At 36.1% G+C, this 26,748-nt stretch overlaps 2 long non-coding RNA genes across 2 annotated transcripts in view; one reads left to right on the top strand and one right to left on the bottom strand.

The window, feature by feature from the left end:
- The window catches only part of LOC309667226, a 297,723-nt gene that overhangs the window by 158,145 nt on the left and 112,830 nt on the right, over positions 1-26,748 (top strand). The window lies entirely within an intron of this gene.
- LOC309667209 overlaps positions 19,883-26,748 on the bottom strand; it is a 418,987-nt gene continuing 412,121 nt past the window's right edge. Inside the window, exon 3 of the long non-coding RNA XR_014267623.1 lies at positions 19,883-21,729. This is a non-coding gene — a long non-coding RNA (uncharacterized lncRNA). The remainder of the gene's footprint in view (positions 21,730-26,748) is intronic.

Here is a 26,748-nt window from a genome sequence, read left to right as displayed (position 1 = left end):
AAAGGCTGAAAAACTAAGAGTTTTCAAACCTCTCACTAAGATGGGAAGAGACTAATGAAATCATATAATAGAAGAAATATCTGAGTGCATGCAGTGTGTTTGGCCAGGGTGGGAGTAATTACAGATAGGGGTTAGGAGTGGGACTAAAGAAAGCTTTAAGGGTTTGAAGGTTGTAACAGGGAAGGTGTAGAAATGATTGGAGTTGATCTAGGCATCTAGAAAATTCAGGAAGTCATATTTTGCCTAAATTGAAAAATGAAACTTCTATCCCTTAGGGATATACAGCAAAGCCCTGGGCTCTTCCAGAAAGCATCCTCACTTAAATATTCAAGCTTATATTATTTGACCACAGGCACAACATTACAGAGGATATCTTTTCTTTAGGAGGTGAGTTGCATTAATATAGAAAAAGAACAAAGATAATGAATTTTTTAAATTGAGAATGGGTTATATGGCTGGTGCTTTGTAAGCACTTTAAATAGAATATGTATTTAATTCTTATTGTAACAGAGAGGAGCAAACCTGACTCCATATTGTGCTAAACTTTGTGCTCTCTTGCCTGTCCTTTGTCATGCTGGCTCTGCACCTTTGTAAAAGAATGTTGCCTGTAGCTTGAAATATACATGATAGCCCATTCTTAAGGTTCTACCTCCCAGGCATGACCGTTAAAGGTACCAAAAAAAAAAAAAAAAGTTGCAGAAAATAACAGTTGTCTTGTTGGAGTTTTATAGGAGCACTGTGACCAGACCTGCATGGACAGTTGTAAGACCAAAGGATTCCTGCACCAAGAAGTTTGCAGTAACAAGCCATAGCCCCTTCCCTTTTAGTACAAAATAGGCCTGAACTCTAATTCAGGTAAGATGGTCCTTTGGGACACTAGTCCACCATCTTCTTGGTCTGCTGGCTTTCCAAACAAGGTTGCTATTCCTTGCTCTAGCACCTCATCTCCTAATTTACTGGCCTGTCATGTGGTGAGCAGTACAAGTTTGGAGTCAGTAACATTATGAGTATATGGACTAAATGCCGATATTATTCTCACTTTACAAATGAGAAAACTGAGGCATAGAAGATAAATAATTGGCCTAAGGCCAAACAGCTAGCAAGGGACTGAATGGGACTTAAACCCAGGCAACTTGTCTCCAAAGACCACACTCTTAGGCCTCACCCTATACTGTCAAAGTTAAGATTTTTTTTCTTACAAAGTTTTAAGTTGTCCTAAAATAGGTGGGGATATATATATCTACAAACATACGAACAATGTACATTTTATTCATTTACCCTTAGAATAATGTTGCAAATAACATCGGTAACATAGCCTTAGATTCCAGATTATTTGTTATGAGCTTTATATAATGAATCAGTGTAAGAATCAAGGACTATGCTCTGGTAGAGTTTATTTTCTAAATTATACATACGGGAACATATACAATACTATAGTGATATATAAAATTTACGTGTGTGTGTAAAATAAATGCATGTAGCCATTTTGTGTCTTAGTGTAACCTTACATAAATATCACAGTAGTGGACTTGATAGAACTTAGAAATGTCATTTAATATCACTTTAATACCTACTTTGACTATACTGGCCAATTCAGTCAAATAATTTTTAAAAGTATACTTTCAGAACTTGCCTGGCAAAAGAGTCTAAGGTCACTTTTGGTATCCAAGTTATCATTTTTATAACCTTTTTCAGGGTGTGCTCTCTTACTTACAACTGGAATCCTTGAGTGGAAACCGAAGCCGGGTTCCTCTACTGCTATCCCAAACGCAGGCAGATTTCATCCATTTTATGCTGGCCAGTTAACAAAAATGGATCATTTCCTAATGTCATTTTGTTATAACCTTCTATGTTCAATACTTCAGATGTTGAAGAATCAATCCTTAGTTTTGCCTCTTATGATTAATGTGAGGATCCACATAAAAACTATTTTAACCAAAAGTAAGCATTAGACTTACTATTTTCTAAAGGTTATCACAATAACTTTAAGAAGTGCTATCCTACCTCATGCAATCATGACAGCTGACCCCCCTAATTAACTCTGTAACTACACTTCAAATTTTCTCATAGCACCTTTTGACACCAGCATTTCAGCATTTGCCTTAAAGCCTATTTTTCTCTTTTATTTTTAAAGTCTTCAAAGGAGTCTGGTGTTTCAGAAAACTGTCAAAAATGTGTTGAAACGTATTTAAAAGAATGCATTTTTTTTCATAGATTGGCATAGTTTGCACACATTATTATGTTTTTCAGGTTTTCAGCTATATATAAAGAAGGAAAAGGGTTATGGGTGGGGGAAATACCATGGTTGTCACAGGGCAAAGGGGACTCTCCAGTGTCTTTGACTTTTCTCCAGGAGAAATTAAGAGAAGAATTTATCAAATGTTAATGTTAAGAACTCAGAAACTGGAATGTTTGTCCAGAGCCCCAGGCCTCACAGCAAATGCTCTTATGCTGTTGGGCTCATGGGGAAGACTTCAGCCAAAGTCAACAAGAGCAGAAACTCCATCTGACTGATGCCGTGGAAACAGCTGTAACCACTTAGCTGGAAAACCACCTCAGATTCCTCTCCCAGAAAACACTGATGACATGGGAGATGGGGAGCAGGAAGGCTCTGTCAGGGTCTCTCTTCAGCTGTGGTCAGAAAAAATATTTTCTTTCCCTGAAAACTGTAAATAGGTGGGTTCAGTCCCGGTCATAATAAACCACTAAAAAGAAAAAAAAGAAATCTTTTCCTAAATTAGCCCATGTCTCCTCCTTTCTTTGTATATTTATCAGTATTTGTTTTAAGTCATGTTTTATGTGGATTTTTTTTAAAAGAACCATTTGATCTTAGGTTCATTTTCTAAATGAAATTGGATAGTATTCAGATTACCATTCGAGGTCAGTTTGGCTGGTGAATGTTTAATTCTAATAAGTTTTCAATTTGTGAAAATAGCCATAATTTTTTTGGTTGAGATTTTACTTTCCTCTCATTGTTCTGCCTGACGGCTTTCCTTAAATGTTTCTTAGGAGAAAAGAGAAAATGTTACATGAAGCAACAAATAGATTTTGACCCAATTTGGGAAATGCAAATTTTGCCCTTATGATCACAGCTTTAAAAACTATTATAGTATTCCAACAGAGAGGTAAGGGTAGAATGGAGAAAAAGCCTTAGAAATAGGGACAGTTAAGCCAAAATAGCATTATTCCACTTCTGAACATTCTCTATCTTGTAAAATGGCACAGAGCCCAGGTATGGAATGTTGATAGTGAGATATTGGACCAGACAAAGACAAGTGCTACGTATAAACATACATTGTCAAAAAATTGATTTGTCTACTTTTGTTTAGATAACTATTTGATTACTTAAACTTCATAACTTTACGATAAATTCATTTCTGGGCTCAATTGTCAATATATCACATGAATTACTAAAATATTCTAGAAACACTTTAAGTATTATTATTAAAGTGACTTGCATTATTGGGCACCCTACTTCCAAAGTCATGAGCACCATCCTAAAACGACGATCCCTCATAATGAGGTGACTTCCGTTCATGTATACAACAAATATTTGCTGTGTGGTGGTGCTCTTCTAGGCTGACAGTACATCAGTAAACACAGCAGACTCCATGCCCTCGTGAAGATTACATTCTAGTAGGAATACAATATGCAATTAAAGAAATAAATGTGTCACAGGTCAGGTTTTGATCAACTGCTATGGTGGAAACTAAAACAGGGAAAGGAAGAATAGGGCACACTGAGGTTGGGAGTTGCTATTTTATATAAGGGGACCAGGAATGGACTCTGAAAAAGTGACTTCTAAGGGAAGATGTGAAATAAGATGGAGAATCAAGCCGTGTGTCTATTGGCCAGAAAAATGTCCCAGACCGAGAGAAAAACAAGGGCAAAGCCTATGAAGTATAAAGATGTTTGGCTTATTTGAGAAAGTGCAGGTGGCCAGTTTAATTAGACAAATAGGGATATTGGTAGGACAGTGTGGGAGTAGGGATAAGAGCATGGAGGGCCGTGCAGGCATCTGGCTTTTGCTCTGAGACAGGAAGTCGTTCATTAGTGAACTTTGAGCAAAAGAGTGACCCAATTTGACAGAAGTTTCTATAGGATCCCCCTAGCCTCTGTGTAAATAATACAATATGGAGGCAAGGATAGAAGGAGAAGGATGATAGGGGCTTGGAGCAGCGTCGTAGCAATGAAAAAAAGTAAGAAGTGGTTTTATCTTAAACTACTGTGTCTTGAAGATATTTTGAAAGTAGAACCTGTAGAGTGTGCCAATCGTTTGGGTGCAGGATAAGAGAGAAAAAGAGGATTCAGGGTTGACTCCAAAAATTCCAACCTGAACAACTGGAAAACAATATGGAAGATTTTTGAGGAATTAAATTGTTTTGAAAATTACAGGGGATCCCTCAAATATCTCAAATGGATAAGAAACTGAAGATAAGAGAACTATATGCAGGTTGATTTTGGGGGGGTGGCATAAAGCTTACAGGTCTAAGGGAGAGAAGTAACGTAGAAATAGGTAATGATTGGCACTGCATTAATTCAAGGTACTGAGCCAAGAAATGAGGAGAAATTGCTAGAAAAGGAACAGTGTGTCAGGAGCTTTCCCAGGAGTAGAACAGTAGATTTTCCAAAGCTAGGCTCTTCTAAAAGCCAGAAGTATTTACTCCAAGATGTGAAGACAACTGATAGGATTTGAAAGGTTTCAGCATAAGACATCTGATTACTAATCTCCCAATCTACAGTGGAATGTAGCTACACAGAGGCACGCAGGATAACACTGTGCTAGTGGTCAAGGGCTCTGGCAACAAGCAGATGAAAATCCTGGCTCTGCCACTTATTATTTGCATGACCCTGGGCAAGATATGTGACCTTTCTAAGCCTGAGTTCCTTCATCTTTAAAATGGCAGTTGGAGAAGTAAATGAGGTAATGACTGTAAAATGCATAGCACAGTGTTGTCACAGAATAAATTCCAATAAACATTATCTGTATCATCACCAACTCTCAAGGATGCATCAGAGCAGGAGGGCGGTTTCAGTGATCAGGGCCCCAGTAGGCCAGACGGAGCAGAGAACACAAAAATGTCCTTTCACCAATATGAAAAAGAACAGCTGCTTCCCATATGGAAATAAGATGTTTGGAATTTTTTGTGTTATTGCTTTTTAAAATAAGTCTACTGAGTTGTCACCCAAAAAGGCTAAAACACTTCTGATGTAAATGTCATGGTTTTTCACTTCTTGGATGAATTTGAGAGGAATGTGTGTTAAAAGAATTGCCTGAAAGCAATAAAAGTAGTTATAATTTTCTTATCAAAGTAGTTACGCAAATATGAATTTTATGATTACAATTAGGTAGAAATATGAATACAGATCAGAAGGTAAAATGAAAAACGGCAAGAGTTGTAGAATTATAATTGTTTTCATTTGAGAAAGCTTTATTATGCCATATTTTGTATTATATATTTAATTACCTATTAGTTTTAAGGATTTATAATTTATATATTATAATGCATATATACTTATATATGCAACCATATGTGCACAACAAAATGCCTGAGTGACTATATACCAAAATATTAAAAGCAGTTAGGCCTTGGTGGTTATGAATATTTTTCATTTAATTATATTTTCAATTTTTCTATGTTTTTTTGTAATACAATTTTACCAAACAGCTGTGTTCAGAACTAGTCAGAATAAGATATATTCTTATGGATAATCTTATTCATAAATGTCAAAATATTGAGCTCCCAATCAAACATCCACAGATGAAGTTTTATTTCTCAGAGCAAGAACATTTAGATTTCTGCTCTGAGATAGGGAATTTGCAAGGTGCTTGCTGGAAAAATACTGGTAAAGGCTACTAATTAATTAATCGGCTTTGTTAAATACCCATTCATTCATTTATTCACTTTAAATAGGAGTCAAAAGTGGCCCCGAATGCATAAGTATATTAAGTAAGTTGCAATTAACTAATTAAATGTTGACCTGTTTGGTATGGTTTAAGTTATTCTTTTTGTTACTTCCTCTCAAAGCCAGCAATCCCGCTCCTGGGCATATATCTGGAGAAAACCATGGTTCAAAAGGATACATGCACCCCATTGTTCATTGCAGCACTGTTTACAATAGCCAAGACATGGAAGCAACCTAAATGTCCATCAACAGAGGAATGGATAAAGAAGATGTGGTACATATATACAAGGAAATATTACTCAGCCATAGACAAAAACGAAATAATGCATTTTGCAGCAACGTGGATGGACCTAGAGACTGTCATATTGAGTGAAGTAAGTCAGAGAGAGAAAGACAAATATCATATGATATTGCTTATATGTGGACTCTAAAAAACATGATACAAATGAACTTATTTACAAAACAGAAAGAGACTCACAGACTTAGAAAACAAACTTATGGTTACCAAAGGGGAAAGGTGGGGCTGAGGGATGAATTGGGAGTTTGGGACTGACATATACACACTATCATATTTAAAACAGATAACTAACAAGGACCTACTGTATAGCACGGGAAACTCTGCTCAGTATTCTGTAATAACCGAAATGGGAGAAGAATTTGAAAAAGAATAGATATATGTATATTATAACTGAATCACTTTGCTGTACACCTGAAACGAACACATTGTTAATCAGCTATACTCCAATATAAAATAAAAATTAAAAAAATAAGAAATTCACATTTTGAATGAAAAATAAATAAAAAGAAAATCTCAACTTAGAAAATCTTCCTTAGAAAATTAATTTAATACTAATCACTAAACATTAAATTATCTGATCAAGTCAATGATATTACTAATATTTCTGAATAATGTGAATAACTTCCACTTGCTCCTATAAAACTTGCTCCTACTTCCATCCATATACTAGCAAGTGATCTATCCAACCTCTTAGCACCATCCGGCAATTTTTAGGTAGGGACGATTAGCAGAAAGTATACAACTATTGTAGCATATGGATCCCCTAAGCATTTCTTGAAGCCATTTGCAAAGATGTTCTTTCCATGTAAACCGCACAGGGCTTAGGTCCATATCAAATTTCAGATATTAGTGACTGACCCTATTTAGTATTTCTGCTAAATAAAACTACTTAGCCTTTAGCAACTGGCGTCTGCTATAGATGTCTGTTAAAAAACGCATAAAAATTTTCTAGAGCTGGATTTTACTCAGACTGATTCTGCACATTACCTCCAGCGAGCATGAACACTTCTCATTTAATAATCTATAAGTTTCATGGAAATTTGTTGTTCCATTTATCTGAGAAATCATCATATAACCCTGAAAATCCTTAGGAATAAGATGCTATTGAGTTTCTACACACAGGCCCTGAACATATTCAAGTGCTTTGTGGAAGCCAGTGAGCATGACGTGAGATAACAAAAAGGCAGGGGACCATTATGTCTAAGGAAAGTTTATCCTCATAAATTTTAGTGAGAGTCGTGGATGCTAATTAAGTCCAACTCTCAAGGCCAAGTATAGTTGGCCTTCATCAACCCACCTGATTCAGTACAGCTGTTTCCTAAGGAAAATTGGAGGCATGTAATTTGTTCTCACAGGATTTGAATTCTGACTTATTTATTTATGATAGATCTTTGGGTTTAGAGGTTACATAACCACATGTTTATAATACCATTAACTGACCACGTAATTTATCTATTACTGACCATACAAATAAGTTTTAGGGACTATTTCAATAACAAAAATTGAAAAGACCTTTTAATGATATAAAATGTACGTCCTCCAAATGACTTAAATTGGATCATGAAGGAAATGACAAAAATCACATTATTTTGCATTTCTGGCTTTGGAGACAAGCCGCACTTTGAGAACACTCAGGAAGAATTAGCGATGCTGACCCTGCCATGAACACAATCCAAAGAGCTCTTTCCTGAGATCTTTTAAAGCTTTTTTGCAAAGAGAAGGGGAGGACGGCGAAGAATACAGTTCAGGAGGGGACTTAGCTGAGACAGACGAGAAATCTACTCGAAAGAAAAGTGGGTCCTTCCGCTTTTTGAACCTAGAGTGGAAGTGATGGATAACTCAGGCTTATGGAGGGCCTTATCTGACAAAAAAGATGTTTTGGTTCCTGGATGATGTAAAGTTTCAACAGTAAAAGTAAGATTCCATTATTATTTAAAACTACTCTCTTTCCACGGTTGTAGTTGGATTAAAACCCTAAATGGAGGACTAGTATGCTAAATAGGGCATTTGGCTGCTTAAAAAATCAGTAAAGAGGGACACAAGCATAGGTTTAAATGGATTTCCACATTCCAGCAAACTCCTTTTCTTTGCCATCCGGCTGTCCTCTGTGAAGAAACAAAAATTTAGGACTGTTGACTCAGTGTTTGTAAAAAAAAAGAAAAAAAAAAGTAAAATAATAAAATTTAAAAGCATTTTTCCTCAAAGTTTAACAAAAAAATACTGTCCTTATAGCTGTCACCTGTGGAGGTTACACATAAATTCCAATGCATACAATTAAATATTCAATAGAGTTCAAAATATTCTAGGAGACTTCTTTTCAGAATTGCATTCTGGATCCATTATAACCACAGAGAGAAACTTTCTGTTTTTCTTTCTTCCTTTCTTCCTCCTTCCCTCCCTCCTCTCTCTCTCTCTTCCCCCACCCCCACTCTTTCTCCTTCTCCTCCCTCTCTCTCTCCATTCCTTCCTTCCCTCCCTCTTCCTTTCTTCCTCCCTCCCTGCCTTCCTTCCTTCCTTCCTCCCCTCCTCTGCCATAACTCTACAATAATTTTTTTAACATCTTTATTGGAGTATAATTACTTTCCAACAGTTTCTGCTGTATAACAAAGTGAATCAGCTATACATATACGTATATCCCCATATCCCCTGCCTCTTGAGCCTCCCTCCCACCCTCCATATCCCACCCCTCTAGGTGGACACAAAGCACCAAGCTGATCTTCCTGTGCTACGCGGCTGCTTCCCACTAGCTATCTATTTTACATTTGGCAGTGTATATATGTCCATGCCACTCTCTCCCTTCGTCCCAGCTTCCCCTTCCCCTTCCCTGTGTCCTCAAGTCCATTCTCTATGTCTGTGTCTTTATTCCTGTCCTGCCCCTAGGTTCTTCAGAACCATTTTTTTTTTTTTTTTTTTAGATTCCATATATATGTGTTAGCATACAGCATTTGTTTTTCTCTTTCTGATTACTTCACTCTGTATGACAGTCTCTAGGTCCTTCCACCTCACTACAAATAACTCAATTTCATTTCTTTTTATGGCTGAGTAATATTCCATTGTATATATGTGCCACATCTTCTTTATCCATTCATCTGTTGATGGACACTTAGGTTGCTTCCCTGTCCTGGCTATTGTAAATAGAGCTGCAATGAACATTGTGGTACATGTCGCTTTTTGAATTTTGGTTTTCTCAGGGTATATGCCCAGTAGTGGGATTGCTGGGTCATATGGTAGTTCTATTTTTAATTTTTTAAGGAACCTCCATACTGTTCTCCATAGTGGCTGCATCAATTTACATTCCTACCAGCAGTGCAAGAGGGTCCCCTTTTCTCCACATCCTCGCCAGCATTCACTGTTTGTAGATTTTTTGACTATGGCCATTCTGACAGGTGTGAAGTGATACCTCATTGTACTTTTGATTTGCATTTCTCTAAGGATTAGTGATGTTGAGCATCCTTTCATTTGTTTGTTGGTAATCTGTATATCTTCTTTGGAAAAATGTCTATTTAGGTCTTCTGTCCATTTTTGGATTGGGTTGTTTGTTTTTTTCATATTGAGCTGCATGAGCTGCTTGTATAGTTTGGAGATTAATCCTTTGTCTGTTGCTCATTTGCAAATATTTTCTCCCATTCTGACGGTTGTCTTTTCATCTTGTTTATGGTTTCCTTTGCTTTGCAAAAGCTTTTAAGTTTCATTAGGTCCCATTTGTTTATTTTTGCTTTTATTTCCATTTCTTTAGGAGGTGGGTCAAAAAGGATCTTGCTGTGATTTATGTCAGAGTGTTCTGCCTATGTTTTCCTCTAAGAGTTTTATAGTGTCTGGCCTTACATTTAGGTCTTTAATCCATTTTGAGTTTATTTTTGTGTATGGTGTTAGGGAGTGTTCTAATTTCATTCTTTTATATTTAGCTGTCCAGTTTTCCCAGCATCATTTACTGAAGAGGCTGTTTTTTGTCCATTGTATATTCTTGCCTCCTTTATCAAAAATAAGGTGACCCTATGTACATGAGTTTATCTCTGGGCTTTCTATCCTGTTCCATTGATCTATGTTTCTCTTTTTGTGCCAGTACCATACCGTCTTGATTACTGTAACTTTGTAGTATAGACTGAAGTCAGGGAGCCTGATTCCTCCAGCTCTGTTTTTCTGTCTCAAGATTGCTTCGGCTATTTGGGGTCTTTTGTGTTTCCATACAAATTGTGAATTTTTTTGTTCTAGTTCTGTGAAAAATGCCAGTGGTAGTTTGATAGGGATTGCATTGAATCTGTAGATTGCTTTGGGTAGTATAGTCATTTTCACAATGATGATTCTTCCAATTGAAGAGCATGGTATATCTCTCCATCTGTTTGTATCATCTTTAATTTCTTTCATCAGTGTCTTATAGTTTTCTGCATACAGGTCTTTTGTCTCCTTAGGTAGGTTTATTCCTAGGTATTTTATTCTTTTTGTTGCAATGGTAAACGGGAGTGTTTCCTTAATTTCTCTTTCAGATTTTTCATCATTAGTGTACAGGAATGCAAGAGATTTCTGTGCATTAATTTTATATCCTGCTACTTTATCACATTCATTGATTAGCTATAGTAGTTTTCTGGTAACATCTTTGGGATTCTCTATGTAGAGTATCAGGTCATCTGCAAACAGTGACAGTTTTACTTCTTCTTTTCCAATTTGGATTCCTTTTATTTCTTTTTCTTCTCTGATTGCTGTGGCTAAAACTTCCAAAACTATGTTGAATAATAGTGGTAAGAGTGGGCAACCTTGTCTTGTTCCTGATCTTAGTGGAAATGGTTTCAGTTTTTCACCATTGAGAATGATGCTGGCTGTGGGTTTGTCGTATATGGCCTTTATTATGTTGAGGTAGTTTCCCTCTATGCCTACTTTCTAGAGAGTTTTTATGATAAATGGGTGTTGAATTTTGTCAAAAGCATTTTCTGCATCTACTGAAATGATCATATGGTTTTTCTCCTTCAATTTGTTAATATGGTTTATCACATTGATTGATTTGTGTAGACTGAAGAATCCTTGCATTCCTGGGACAAATCCCACTTGATCATGGTGTATGATCCTTTTAATGTGCTGTTGGATTCTGTTTGCTAGTATTTTGTTGAGGATTTTTGCAACTATGTTCATCGGTGATATTGGTCTGTAGCTTTCTTTTTCTGGGTCACCTTTCTCTGGTTTTGGTATCAGGGTGATGGTGGCCTCATAGAATGAGTATGGGAGTGTTCCTCCCTCTGCTATATTTTGGAAGAGTTTGAGAAGGATAAGTGTTAGCTCTTCTCTAAATGTTTGATAGAATTCACTTGTGAATCTAACTGGTCCTGGGATTTTGTTTGCTGGAAGAGTTTTAATCCCAGTTTCAATTTTAGTACTTCTGTTTGGTCTATTTATATTTCCTATTTCTTCCTGGGTTAGTATCAGAAGGTTGTGCTTTTCTAAGAATTTGTCCATTTCTTCCAGGTTGTCCATTTTATTGGCATATAGTTGCTTGTAGTAACCTCTCATGATCCTTTGTATTTCTGCAGTGTCAGCTGTTATTTTTCATTTCTAATTCTGTTCATTTGAGTCTTCTCCCTTTTTTTCTTGATGAGGGTGTCTAGTGGTTTATCAATATTGTTTATCTTCTCAAAGAACCAGCTTTTAGTTTTATTGATCTTTGCTATTGTTTCCTTCATTTCTTTTTCATTTATTTCTGATATGATCTTTATGACTTCTTTCCTTCTGCTAGCTTTGGGGGTTTTTTGTTCTTCTTTTTCATTTATTTCTGATCTGATGTTTATGATTTCTTTCCTTCTGCTAACTTTGGGGGTTTTTTTGTTCTTCTTTCCCTAATTGTTTTAGGTGTAAGTTTAGGTTGTTTATTTCAGATGTTTCTTGTTTCTTGAGGTAGGATTGTATTGCTATAAAGTTCCATCTTAGAACTGCTTTTGCTGCAACCTGTAGGTTTTGGGTCATTGTATTTTCATTCTCATTTGTTTCTAGGTATTTTTTTGATTTCCTCTTTGATTTCTTCAGTGATCTCTTGGATATTTGGTAGTGTATTGTTTAGCCTCCATGTGTTTGTATTTTTTATAGATATTTTCCTGTAATTGATATCTAGTCTCATAGCATTGTGGTCAGAAAGGATACTTGATATGATTTCAATTTTCTTAAATTTACCAAGGCTTGATTTGTGACCCAAGATATGATCTATCGTGGAGAATGTTCCATGAGCACTTGAGAAGAAAGTGCATTCTGTTGTTTTTGGATGGAATGTCCTATAAATATCAATTAAGTCCATCTTGTTTAATGTATCATTTAAAGCTTGTGTTTCCTTAGTTATTTTCATTTTGGATGGTCTGTCCATTGGTGAAAGTGGGGTGTTAAAGTCCCCTACTATGATCGTGTTACTGTCGATTTCCCCTTTTATGGCCGTTAGCATTTGCCTTATGTATTGAGGTGCTCCTATGTTGGGTGCGTAAATATTTAAAATTGTTATATCTTCTTCTTGGATTGATCTCTTGATCATTATGCAGTGTCTTTCTTTGTCTCTTGTAATAGTCTTTATTTTAAAAACTATTTTGTCTTATATGAGAGTTGCTACTCCAGTTTTCTTCTGATTTCCATTTGCATGGAATATCTTTTTCCATCCCCTCATTTTCAGTCCGTATGAGTCCCTAGGTCTGAAGTGGGTCTCTTGTAGACAGCATATATATATACAGATTTTGTTTTTGTATCCATTCAGCCAGTCTATGTCTTTTGGTTGGAGCATTTAATACATTTACATTTAAGGTAGTAATCAATATGTGTGTTCCTATTACCATTTTCTTAATTGTTTTGGGTTTGTTATTGTAGGTGTTTTCCTTCTCTTGTGTTTCCTGCCTAGAGAAGTTCCTTTAGCATTTGTTGTAAAGCTGGTTTGGTGGTGCTGAATTCTCTTAGTTTTTGCTTGTTTGTAAAGTTTTAAATTTCTCCGTTGAATCTGAATGAGATCCTTGCTGGGTAGAGTAATCTTGGTTGTAGGTTTTTCTCTTTCATCACTTTAAATATATCCTGCCACTCCCTTCTACAATATTCTTTCATGCTTTTAACTAAATTTTGACTCCTTTCAAAAATTACCCCCTTTCGTTCAATGCATGACTATTCACCACCAAGAAAAATTTAAAAGAAGCCAAAAAATGTGTTTCAGATATAAAAGGAAATTCCCTAAGAGTAATGGAGACATCAGTGGGGGTAACCACATCCTCACCAAGCTGTGACACCACTGAATGGAACAGAATTCATTTAGAGGTTTGTTTCAAAGTTGGTTCAATTACTTCATAGTACAGTCTCATAAATCTAGATATTAGGGACCTATTCTTTCTTTTGACTGATCATCTGATCAGTTTTGCTTACTATCCTTGTGGGCAAAAAGGAAATCAGACCAAATAACCCTCATGCTTTGTATTTATGACAGTTGTCACAGCATATTTAGAAAGAGATTAAGAGAGAAAATGGAATTCTGTATAAAATAACCAGGAAGATTATTGTTAGATATCTAGTCAAGTCACATAGATGATTATGACTGGTAGGGACACAGTACTATTACCAAACTCTGCACTTTGGAGGCAGTGAGGCACAGTGGTGAGGAGCATACTCTGTAGTCCCATGCAGTTTGCTTATTAGCTATATGATCTGAAACAAGTCCCTTACATTCTCTGTGCCTTAGTGTTCCCATCTATAAAGTGGGAATACCAAGACCTCATAGAGTTGTGAAGGCCTCATGAGATGATACATAGGAAGCACCCACACCTGTGCTGGGCATTCATGTGTCCTCTACACACATTACCTATTGTATGATTGGTATTATATATGAATAGCTGGTTATGTTTCTTTAGTTCAAGGGCAGAGAGATGTAAGAAATACTAGAAACAGAAAGGAGTAGAAAAGTCATGTGGTAGAGAGAATCTTTCTCTGGTGATTTCAAGTAAAATATGTCATAAAGAACCAGTCTCAACCCTGGGTCTCATTTTGTTTCTTAATTAGCACCTTGTAGATGAGAACAGATATTTTTTTAAAGAACTGAAACAAAAATGTAGAAACTGTATATTCATGCTGAATAAAATACAGAGTAGAGTAGTAGCATTTCTGTACCTTTCATTTAAGTATAAGAACACATTTTATGATTAAATCTTTTCTTTGGCAAATTCTAGTTAGTTCATAAAGATTCTAACTTAGCTTTTTGACATTCAGATATTTTAGTATTTGCGGATCCAAATGATTTGATGAAGCTGGTACCTAAAAAGTCTAAAAAGCTTCAAATGATGTCCTAAAGTAGAACTGTAATCCACATATTCAACAACAATGATGATAGCTACCATTAACCGAGAGCCTATAGCATACAAGACACTGTTCTTTGCTCTTTACACAAAATATTTTATTTAGCCTTCTCAACAAACTTATGACCTGGGTACTATTTTCATCTTATAAGGTAAGGAAGTTTTGGCACAGAGAAACTAAGGAATTGACCAAGATTACATGGATGCAAGTGACAGAGCAGGGATTTGAAACAGAGTGACATTCCCGAAGCATACATTTCCCAGTCCTCCCCAAATAGTGTTCTACATACTATGCATACTTGTTCCCTGAGTGCCATGCTTGTTTATTAAGTTGATTGAGGGAAATCAAACAATCTGTTATAAGACAGTAGGCTGCTAGCCTTTGCTACTGATGGATTCCCTTCATTTATTGCAGCTCTAGCCAAGAAAGCTGCAGCAGAGGCATCAGTCATTATTATTGTAAAGATATTGATGCCTGGGGCAGAAGTAATTTCTTTTTGAAGTAAGAATCTTCCTTGCATATTCATTACACACATTTACACATTAGTCTCAGCATAACTCAAATAGGGACATTCCCCTGCTTGGTGGCCTTTCTTGTAGCTTCCCAGGGTTCTTTCCTAAATTGAAGGAAGGCCTCCAAGCATCAGCTTTGGAATTGCCATGGCTAATTGTCTAGGAGATTTTTGTATTCAAGCAAACACCAGGACTAACATCCTAAAACAGAACATCATAACCTTTGTTGGCTGGTTCCCCTGGAGATGATTAATGGAGACATGACTAAATACACTCATTGACTATAAAAGCAAATTAGGGGAAAAAAATGGCCATTGGGCAGGGATACCAGTGAACCTCCAGGGCAACCTGCTTTATGACTTGCTAGGAAAGGGCATTGATGCCACTGCTCAAACATTCAAGGATGATTTAGAGAATCACCTCATGGTAGTTTTATCATGTTGTAAATGTAGTTTTATAAAGTACCCACAGAAGACTCTCTCTTTCAGTCTTCTTAATGTGCTTTTAATATATGATTTGGTGCCTCCATTAACCCTTTTTGAGATGAGGACAAACAAATGACAGGCACATATATATATCTATTGTACCTATTGAGATATATAATTATATTTCTGGCGACCCGTAAGAGATACAAGCGTACTGAGGAATGTTGCTAGACCCATAAGAGATACAAGCATACTGAGGAATGTTGCTAGAATGTTGCTAGATTATGTTGTTGCTACTACTTCTTCTAGCTGGAGCAATTTTCAAAATATAAAACAGATACAGAAACCATATGGATATATTTCTATTGAATGCAGCCATTGGGTTTTGGTGTAGAAGATTGGCATGTTTACTTTTTAAAGTTGAGAAATTAATGAAATAAAATGAAACCCTCCCCTTACAGTCAAAAGAAACACACTTCAAAAAGGAAACACATTGCTGCACATTACTTTTTATGACATTTTACAAATTTGGGTGTAGAAAATTTAATTTAGGACATGTTACTGTGGGTGATACAAGATTTAAGCTTAGTTCTCTCATCTGTAAAGTTGAAATGATAATTGTGAAGAATAAATGAGAGGATATAAGTTAATATGTGGTAGAGTGTAAACAACTTAATAGATGCTGAATTAATGTTATCGTGTTTCTGGATTAATATGACTCTTTCTAGAAAGGTGCTGTCATTAATAAATTTTACTGAAATAAATGAACATCAGTGGGAGAAGATTTAATTGAGTCACTCCCTAAATTATTAAGGACAAACATCTCAAATAGAAAAATGATTTGGAGACAACCTGGAAACAATTGGAATAATGTGGTCATCTGTATTGGGAAGGGTAAATAAATGGTCTAAAGGAGAAAGGAAAATATAATAAATGACAATAAGACTGGATTTCAATATATATAGCTTTTGTTATATTATGTTGGATTAGCTGATATAAGATAGGCTCACTCAATTTGTACAGCATAAATGCAACAGAATAGCACACATATTAAATGATGAAATTAGGGCAAAAATATATCTTGACAGCCACTTTGGTGTGCCCAATCCAACAAGATAGAATTTAAGTGAATGGACTATAGACAGTGATTTTAAGCAAACTTGTTTTGAATGAACTCACTTTAAGTGAAATGTCCAGCTGGAATAAATATACCACCTTACATTTGAACTCATTATTTGATATCATTAATAGTAGGACAGATCAATCTGGTATATCAGCTACAATGGGTTGGACAAGAAATACCAAAATAGCTTAAAAGGGAAAAACTGTCTTGCCTATCAATACATCCCAGAGTAGGATGGCTTTCAATCTGATTAATTCTGTGGTTGACTACCATGAAGAATCAATGTTCCTGCTGCATACGCACAAAATGAAATTCTACTCAGTAGTAAAAAGCAACAAGCTACTGTTTTATGTGATAACATAGATGAACCTCAAATACATTATGTGAAATGAAAAAAGTCAGAAGCTATATACTGTATGATTCTGTTTATATGACACTCTGAAAAGAAAAACTATAACAGGAAAAAAAAATTAGTGGTTACCAAGGTCCAGGAGTGTAGGGAGGTGATTGACTACAAAGTGTCTTGAGAGAACACTTTGGGATGATGAGACTATATCTTGACTGTGGTGTTGTTATATGAATATACACATTTGTTAAAATTCGTAAGTTTTTGTGCCTGTATTTTTACTGTATTTAAATTGTACCCCAATAAATTTTAAAACCAGCAAAAAGAATTACTTTGTCATCTTGTGTGTGTCTGCCTGTCCTCTGGCTAATTTATCTCATGCTTGCAAGAAGGCTGCCATATTCTCAGGCATCACAGACAGGTAAGACAATATTCAGTGGGAGAGAAACTATTATTTTATATGGTCTCTTTTTACTTGTAGGAAAAAGTATTTCAGAAAAACAGATTTCAGAAGCCTCTCTTCCTACCCTACAGACTTTCCAACACATCTCATGGACTAGACCTGGGTCACACATCCATTACTTAATTCTGGTAAGGAAAACTAATTATCATAATTGACATGGGTTCAGGATTTACCCATGAGTTTGGAATAGAGGCAACTTCCCTAAAGCTAAACACCTGAACACATTAGAAATTCATTTAATGTAAAATTTAAAGATAAACCATGGTTGTGGTGAACATATAGTAGTGTACAATTAACAGTGTCTGATCAATTGGCTAGCAACCTTGTGATTTTATGCAATGATAAACTTTGAAACAGGTCAACAGGAATGAGATAAGACCAAAAACAAACAAACAAACAAAGAAACTAACCAACCAAAAAAGTCAAAAGCTAATACTTGGCTTTACTTGCATACTTACTTACATACTCTAATACTTACATCTATGAGTAGATATATCTTTCTGTAACTATAAGGAATATAACACCTCTCTATGTAATATTCTTGAGGAAAGTTTCTTGATGAAGGATAGATTTGGAAACTCTGCCATATGAGGAACTACTACAGGAAACAGCATGTACAAGACACATTAGATTCAATTTTTATGTTGTCAAAGACTAGAGAAAAAAACCATAAGCAGAAAGTACAGTACAATGTAAGGGAGAAATTTCAAATATTAGTGTTATCCAAAGATTTCCAATGGTGGTGAGTTATTCATCACTGAAAATATTCAAGGCTGACCTAGATGATGCCTGTAGGTAGTAGGAGAATATTCTAGTATCAGATGGATAGTTGGATTGGACATTTAAGATTCTTTGCAATACTGAGATGATGCTAAAATTTTTTCTTAAATATACAAGGAAATATGTATATGTGTGTAACTGTGTACGTAAGATACTTATATATATTGCATACGACTGAAAAAGAATTTGCTGACTTAAAAAGCAAGAAGGGCATACATACTAAAATAAAAATGTATTATATGAGGTAGTAAGATTATGAATCATTTAAGGAAATTTGGATAAGTGAAAAATTTCAGCTCAGTGTAATACTGGGGAGTCCCTGATCTGAGTGGGCTCCATTCACAATGAAACTCCAACCAAACCAAACATCTTTAGAATGTACCTTTATGCTGACACCAGATTTCTGGGGCTATCCTGATCCTGATCCACACCTCAGAATTTTGAAGTCCTCTCTATTTACGTATCTTTAGAAAATACAAAGTTCAGGGCACTCACTGAGATTGAGATTTTTGTGAATGTTTATAGATTGTAGAAAAGCTTATCCATAAAAGGGAGAAAATAAAATGCTTGAGAACAATTTCCTCTGTGATTATGTATAGTGTTGATTCCTCACTGAGGTATTACTATTGCTATTATTACTATTATTATTTCACCTAATGCAGTCTCTTATTTCTTTACCAGTTAGTGGAAGCTGGAAGGTCAAGATTAGAAATAATGATCTACCATTGACAGAGCCCAATGAAGAGCTTTCCATTTCATAAGTTATTATTATTTTGCTAATCATGGAAAAATGATGCTAACTTGAAATAATTCAAATGTACCAGATAAATTAAAGCAATTGCCTAGCTAGCAACACCTAAGTAAAAACACAGTCTAACCTAAAGTCTACAGTATAAAGGATCACTTAATAACACAGGTGTGCCTGGGCTATTTTTGCTGCCTACAAAACTCAAAGTTAAATAGCAAAGAACTTGTGTGTAAAGCTCTTTTTTCACAGTCTAGTTTCATCTATTAACCTTTACCTCACATTAAATGAATTTTGTTCTCAAGTTATTTAAGAGTTCCCCTTATCTTACATACAACTTTAGAAATGCATCCTGACTTGAGAGGGTTGCCGGGTGGATGCGTTGCGCCGGGAAAACAGAAAACAATAACAGCAAAACCTTAATTAGGGGAGACTGCTATAAGAACTCAAATGCAAGGAAAGGAACAATAATTGGAAAACAAAAAAGAAGGAGCATAATCTGGTTACATTTTCAGACATACACTCAATACCCAGATTCTATAAAGCTCTATGTTAGCTACTTTATGGTCACAGGATGATGTATAAAATCATTTCATTTTCTGCCCCAGTGAGTTCAATATTGTTATAAAGAGAAAAAGTAACGCTTATGGTATGGATTTTCTCTAACGTTAATGCTAAGTTAAATTATTTTCCACTGGTTGTGGAATTCTTACACTGTTTTTATAACATTTTCAGAAAGAGGTTACACTTCTTCTGGGGGTCTAAACAAGAATGAGCAGACAGACTCCAGTCACCCGCATTTCCTACCAGATGAAGGCTTACTTTACTTCATTGGCCAGGTTAAAAGCTTGAGTTTGTTTCTAAAAGGAGAAAATCGGCTATTTATTCAGTCACTAAAACGGAGACTGAAGGCTTTTGTAACGCTTCCAATGCAGGTGTATAGAACAGTTTTATGAAACTTAAATGATAAATGCTAGTCAATTTCAATAGCTTTATACACTTAGCCAATCTAATTTCTCACCCCCCTCCCCCAACATCAAATAGCCTTTGTGTCTTCTTCACTCATGACATGCTTTTCACTTCTGTGCTTTTTGTCTATTCTGCTTCTCCAACCTGAAATTTTCTTTCCCTTCTCCTCAACATGTATTCAGACCCAGCTTAATCTTCACAGCCAAATAAAATCCCTGCCTCGTACATGGAGACATACTGCAGCAAACTGCATGCGTGTTTCTCTCTCTGTTCCTCCTGCTTATCTGAGAGGAGTAGTGTTCAGTGCTACTGTTTTGTTTCCTCCAGCTCAATGGTTATCAACCCTGTCTTCACGTTAGATTTGTTAGAGGTGCTTAAAAAAAAAGTGATACTCGGGACCCACCCCCAGGAAAACAGAATCAGAATCTCTGAGGATAAAACTTGGGCATTGCTATTTTTAAAAATCTTTCCAGGTGATTTTGATGTGTACTGAAAATTGAGAAACCAGTTGTTTTAGAATAGGTTTAACCTAAAGCAGTTTGTTGCCCATAAAGGGCTGTAATTTAAGACACTGTTTTTCTGTTTATTTTTATGCCAAACGTGTGACACAGATCATGTACAGCATATTCTGGATTCATAAATTCAGATGTCAAAGCTCAATCAGGCCCTGAGTGGTGAATTGGTTTCACTTCACACACTAGCTCCAATCAACTGATAGTTACTTCTTGCAAATCATGTTGCGAAGGCTTCTAAGGACTCTCTGGGTTCAGCAGGAAAAGGTGTGACCATCCTAGCTTACTGGCCACATGGGTGGAGAAACAGGGAAGACTCAGCATCATGCAAATATTTTTTATCCCTGACTAGAACATATCCCTCATTACATGGAAGAATAAACTGAGGTCCACGTGGATTAAACTTGCCCAAAGGAGCCTCTCATGTTAGGAAAAATTGAAGTCGAGCTTAAGTCCAATCTCAGCCTCCCCAACGAATGAAGTTTTAGAGTTCACCTGGCTTGATTATAAACTCCTTTGTGTTCTAGCCCATCCCTAGTTGCCCTATGCGCTCTGGTGTTCTTGGCACCTGAGTTCTCAGCACTTCTGGCCTCACAGTCTTTTTGTTTCCTCCACAGTGCATAGAACATCCACAAACAAAACTCATTTGGCCTGACTGATAAACAGTTCTTCTCTATTGTGTTTATAGCTTTCAAAAGTGCTACTGGCACAGAAAAAGCCCAAAATTAAAAGATATCACAGTGAAATGAAGGCTGTGCTTGGAATAATCTAAATCCAAGAAGGCTCCCCCATAAAAGTTCATCTTGGTGTTTGGAAGTGTTGCGAAGGGTGCTAAATATCCTACAAGAACACTGGCTCCATCTACCAGCTCACAAGCTTTTCTCTCTCTGTCTCCCTCTTCACCCATGTGACACACTCAGGCATGCAAACACATGCCACAAACCTTTGGAATTTCTATTTTCATTCTGCAGAGTCACAGTAACCAGGAGAAATAACAGAAACTAACTCTTTACAAATCCAACCTATAATAGAAAAAAAGCCTATATGAACTATCCAATTTATATGGATAGTAAAGCAAGTTTTTTTTTATCACTGTCTGGTTAAATATGAATTAGATTATATTAGTGGCTGCCCTCCACCCAACCCAACTCCTTCATTTTCAGTGTCCTTAATTTCAACTGTCTTTGATGGTACTGAACGGAAAAGTCCCCTTGTCGCCAGTGGTTAAGAGCTATTATTAACAAGATTACCAAGGAAAAACTTACATGTCTGGGCTTCTGCTCCTAAGAAATGCCCTTTGAGGGTGGTAAGATTGTTCAATTTAGTTTTCCAGTTCTGTTGTCTTCAGAAAAGTTCCCTGAAAAAAATAAGCCAACTGCTGTTTTCACTTTCTATAAATTATTGACAACAGAAATGCCAAATCATAGATGAGCTATTTTATAAGAACATACTTACATTTTTAAAGATAAAATAAAAATTCAAAACTCAAAGAACATTACTTCTCTAATTTTCTGTCCTGTCAGATATTGTATGTTATCTTTGATATGACTTTGGCAGATAACAACTTCCCCTATGTGAAAACAACTGTCCTGTGAATTGTAAATGATGTCTAAGGATTCTTTTCAAAACAAAAGTGTCTGGATTAATAGTGTCTGGAATTTCTCCAAGTTTTAAATATCTCTGATAGTTTTTTGCCAGCCCAATTTAATAGAAAATACCTCAAATTTTTTAAAAATGAAAGAAATTTAAAAAAATCGGTAAGTCTGAATAATGCTTGAATGAGTGAAAGTAAATTGTATCATGACAATTCTGCATTTTTGCGGAAGGGGGGGAATTTTCTGTTCCCATAACCACAAAATCTCTAATTCCACTAGCCAATTATAGAGTGTGAGGTAGTAATGCTCTAAAGGGGAAATGCCATTCCTCTGACCTCAGAACTAGAGGGAGTAGGTAATGGGCTGTATAAACAGCATAAAATAATAAGCATGCACAGTAAGGTAAGGTGAAATGGAAATAAAATGTAATCATAACAACTTTGATCTTCATGCTTTGAATTTACTGAGCTGTTTTCCTATGTGGTTGTCTGTGTACAGAGAATGGCTTAAACTTCTCACTGTAGACACTTACTCAAATAAATGTTGCTTTCATTAAGCCAACTTCTCAAAGTAATGACCTATTTTGATGGGCTTTGGGAAAGTTTTCAAGTGGGTTTCTTCCATACCTAGGATAGTCAGTTTATCCTTTGAAGGATAAACACACACACACACACACCGTACATTAATTAATTAGTTAATTATTATTTTACCAAATAGCTGTTGCTCTTCCTAAGGGCAGAGGTAAAGCTTACTCAGTTTGGTGTCCCCTTTTGTGAGAGTCACTCCAATACTTGTATTTAAGAAAACAAAAACTGGAGCCAGACTGGTTTTGCAACTTACTGACTATATGACAATATCTTTGAGTCTTAGTTTTCTCACCTATAATATGAAGAGAGCACAACCTACCTCACAGATTAAATAATATAATTAAATAATATAATGTCTATTATTATGTAATATATGCATAGTGCTTGATTATTAGTAATTACAAAGTTGATCATTATCATTAACCATAATATATAATAGAGAAAAATGAGATAAGATATTTTAAATTGGCTGATGTATCATTTAGGGTCCTAACGGGAAATCAATAGTACACTCAAATTGGAATAATTCGAGAAGGGTTTATTTATCAAAACACTAAGAACAAAGGTATGGGAGAGCACAGGAGAACTACAAGAATAAAACAGAGACCTGGAGTGATCAAAAGAACAATAGGTTACTGAAGCCAGGGCAGGGCTGAGACCTGTGCTGTGTCTCCCCATTTCCCCTCATTTGTCTCCATTTCTCCATATAATGCACTGCATTTCATTTAGCATTTTTGAGCCACATAATTCCCCGTCCGTTCTTTCCACGCCCTCCAATTAGCTCTTCTGGTAGACAACCTTCATTTTGATTACTGCTGCTTCAATTCTTCCCATATCTCAGACCAGAAACATTCTTTGTCTCTTCCTTTGTTCAAAATGGAACAAGTGACCATGATTCCTTGACTAGGACTTTTCCTGCAGAACTCAGCCACCACCGCTTATCACTCCTTGTCATCAGCAGAAATTGCACCCTTTCTGAAATCACAGTTTCTAATATTCCACTCTGACCATAAACTCCTGTGCATCCAGCTCTCTTGCTCAAGTGGTTAATTCCCTAGTTATTAAATTATTGCTATCAGCCCTGTCCCCTGAATGTACATGAACAATCAATGAGGAGAAATTTATAAATGCACTTTAAAGTCAGCAAAAAAAAAAGTCTTTTTCTTGGAAATCTAGGAAATATAAGTGAGCAAAGATAAACCACTATGAATGGTGGTTTCACTGAGTCATCTCGTGGACCTCTCCTAGACTTTCCACGAGTTTCTGTTCTGCATTTTCCAGGGCTTTGTTACAGTTTTTTATTTTTTTTAATGTGTAAGGGAGTCAGGGTTACTTTCTTGGTTTCCAACCAAAAAAACTAACAGATTTACATCACCACTTTAACTCTTATTTCACAAATTTCAAATGTATTGACTCCATCATTTTTCTCTTATCCATTAATCTCCTCCTCTCTTACACTCCCTTCTTTTCCAACTTGGATTCCATAGTACATGTATAACCATCATCCAGTAAATATCCTCACTGCCTCCCCAATTTCCACTTCCTTTGATTATTTCCCTCATGCCTTGAATGCACCTGGAGCTACTGTCCCCTAAACGCTCTGACGCAAGTATAGATAAGCCAGTTCTCTATAGCACAGCTAACTTAGGCCGAGAAATACAAAATAGATGGCTAAGTACTAAGGAGAAAAAATGGCCAAAGGAATAAATACAAAGAATATTAAAAGTGCAAGGAGTCCAACTTATAAAATACAGGTGTCGAAGCCTGCTCTCTCTAGTTCCTTGTGGAGTGCACAACTTTTAGGTTACCCCACTTCTTGCCAGAGCTGTTTCTACTTGAACTCCAAAGGGCCGACACAGCTCACCATCTTAGTCTGGAACTCTCATTTCCCAGATCTATATTCCCAGGTACTAGTGCCCCTATCCTGGGCCTTCATATTTTAGAGCAGCCTTCTCTGATCCTCCTCCAGTTGCCTCTTTGTGTGGTGTTAGGCATCTGATGGCCCAAGGACACCTGCTCAACCAGCGGCTACAACCTCCTGCCACCATTTCTAAACCATACTCCAGGAACCAGGAACTCTGACATGAGTGCCCCGTGCCCACATCCAGAGGCCCTGCAGGCCCTTTCCCTAGCTCCACCCTCTGAGGGCCGATCATACTCCAGTGAGTACGTGCCTCTAGGCCCGAAGGGTGGCTACAGGGTAGCTGTTTACAGGGGTGTGGACAAAGCCTGGACATGCAGGCAGGGGTGTCCCATGCCTGTGCAGAAGGATCTCTTGTCGTATAGACAGACTGGGATGAATGAGCAGTAGGAAAACATTTAATAAGAGCAGTTGAATTCTCTTTATCATTATCAGGTGTAAAATGAATATTTTACATTAAAAATAAACAGTCATCAAATGTTAGAAATTATGGGAAAATAGAAAAGTTTAAACTTGAGTATAAAAAATTTGGATATGACCTTTATTTATTAAGTCATATACCCACACTCTAAATTAAATGAGGTTTTGCCCCACTTTGTAGAGTGTGTATACAGAGTTTCATGTATGTAAGGAAGTGACCTACATTCTACTTGGATGGTTAGGAGAGTAGAAATCCACATACAGATGTTTGGATGTTTTCCAAGAAAAATAAGTCATTTGATTTTCTTCTTAGTACTGAAGAAGGATGAGCACAAATATTAAAAGGCAAAGATAAACAGGCCTTGCTGAATTGTCCAAGACTGATTCCATTTAGGTCAAGGTCATATGATATATCAGTGCGGTTTTAATTATATTGCTTTCTGCTTAGCATTATGGGTGTGTCCCATTCCAATTTCAATTATTTCATATAATTTTCAACTGCCTTTACTACAGCAAGCCAGACTCTTCAGTATTAAATCAATCAGAACTCCACCTAATTTCACTGGGAATATTTTATAAGGATAAACTGGATTTATACCTAATATCTTGGAATGCAACAACAATCTGTGGATTGAAACATAGCTTTTGTATATAGAAGAAATGTCCTTTGTTTTGCCACATAATTGCTAAAAGAACTACTGCTAGGTAAGTGGTATATAGGAATTTACCTATTTAAATCACCAGAAGGTATTTTCATTACTTCATACAACTACAACAGCAAATAAAAATCCCCTGGTGAAAATAAACACTGCATGAAATAATCCTGCAAAATAATGTAGTTGACTCAAAAAACCCTTAACTATTCTGAAGATTCCGTATCATTATATATTTCCGAGAGTGTTACTTTTGTGCAAAATCTCATTAGACTTCTTCATAAAAGAGAACTTAAAATAACTAGAGTAAGGTAGAGAGAGAGCTAGTTTTAGAAAATTTGCAGCTTATCTTCAAGCTCTTGATTAAACTACAGATTTTTAAATAATCCTTATTTTAAAAATTTATTTAATTTGAAGTGATAATGTCATGTTAGTATATAAGTAAGGCACACTGCTTGGGGGGACTCCACTGTCTCTACTCTCTAAGCTATCTGGAGACACAGCGTATCAAAACATTAAATATGGCAGCCACACTTCAGTGGTTACTTATTGCCTCTCTACTGTTTTCTGTATTTGGGTATGTGTTTCTTATTCTTTTGACAAAACCAAATCTCCAGAAGAGTAGTCTAATCTGTTATGGTAATGGAACTAAAATCTTCAGAATTTTGTACTCTCATTTTCATATTAGGTATGGGTATGCATATAAGTGGTAAGTCTGATAATTAAACATGATAAATTTTCCATCATTATAAAAATTACCTGGGGAATGTATCAATTTTCCATTAGAAGAAAAGGCAACAAAGGATACCATTTGCCAAGTTAACCTTTTTAAGTCTTTCTTCTCTAATACAAAACAGTATGGAGAAGAAATTAGATTTTCACTGAACTTCAACGCACACATCAAACCTTTAGTTTTTGGTGAACCATCATGTTATATAAAATCTCTAAGATTTAGGCTGATGGAAACAAATGGATCTTTATCAGAAATTTACAATCATATTGTTTAGACTCCATTCAGTGTATTTTTTGATGACTGAAAGAACTCTGACAGAAAGCATTGAATACATTTCCCCAGTGTTTATGTACTGTGACTAAAATAATGAGAGTGACTTTTTTGTTCTTGGATAGGATCCTGATTTTGAAAGAGATTAAATTGACCCAACTGTGGCTAATATTGTAGAGTATAAGAATTTTCAGAAA

This window comes from Balaenoptera physalus, assembly GCF_965194825.1.
Source record: "Balaenoptera physalus genome assembly, chromosome: 9".
NCBI lineage: Eukaryota > Metazoa > Chordata > Mammalia > Artiodactyla > Balaenopteridae > Balaenoptera > Balaenoptera physalus.
Note: the sequence above shows the minus strand (reverse complement) of the source record. Positions and strands in the feature narration are given on the sequence as shown.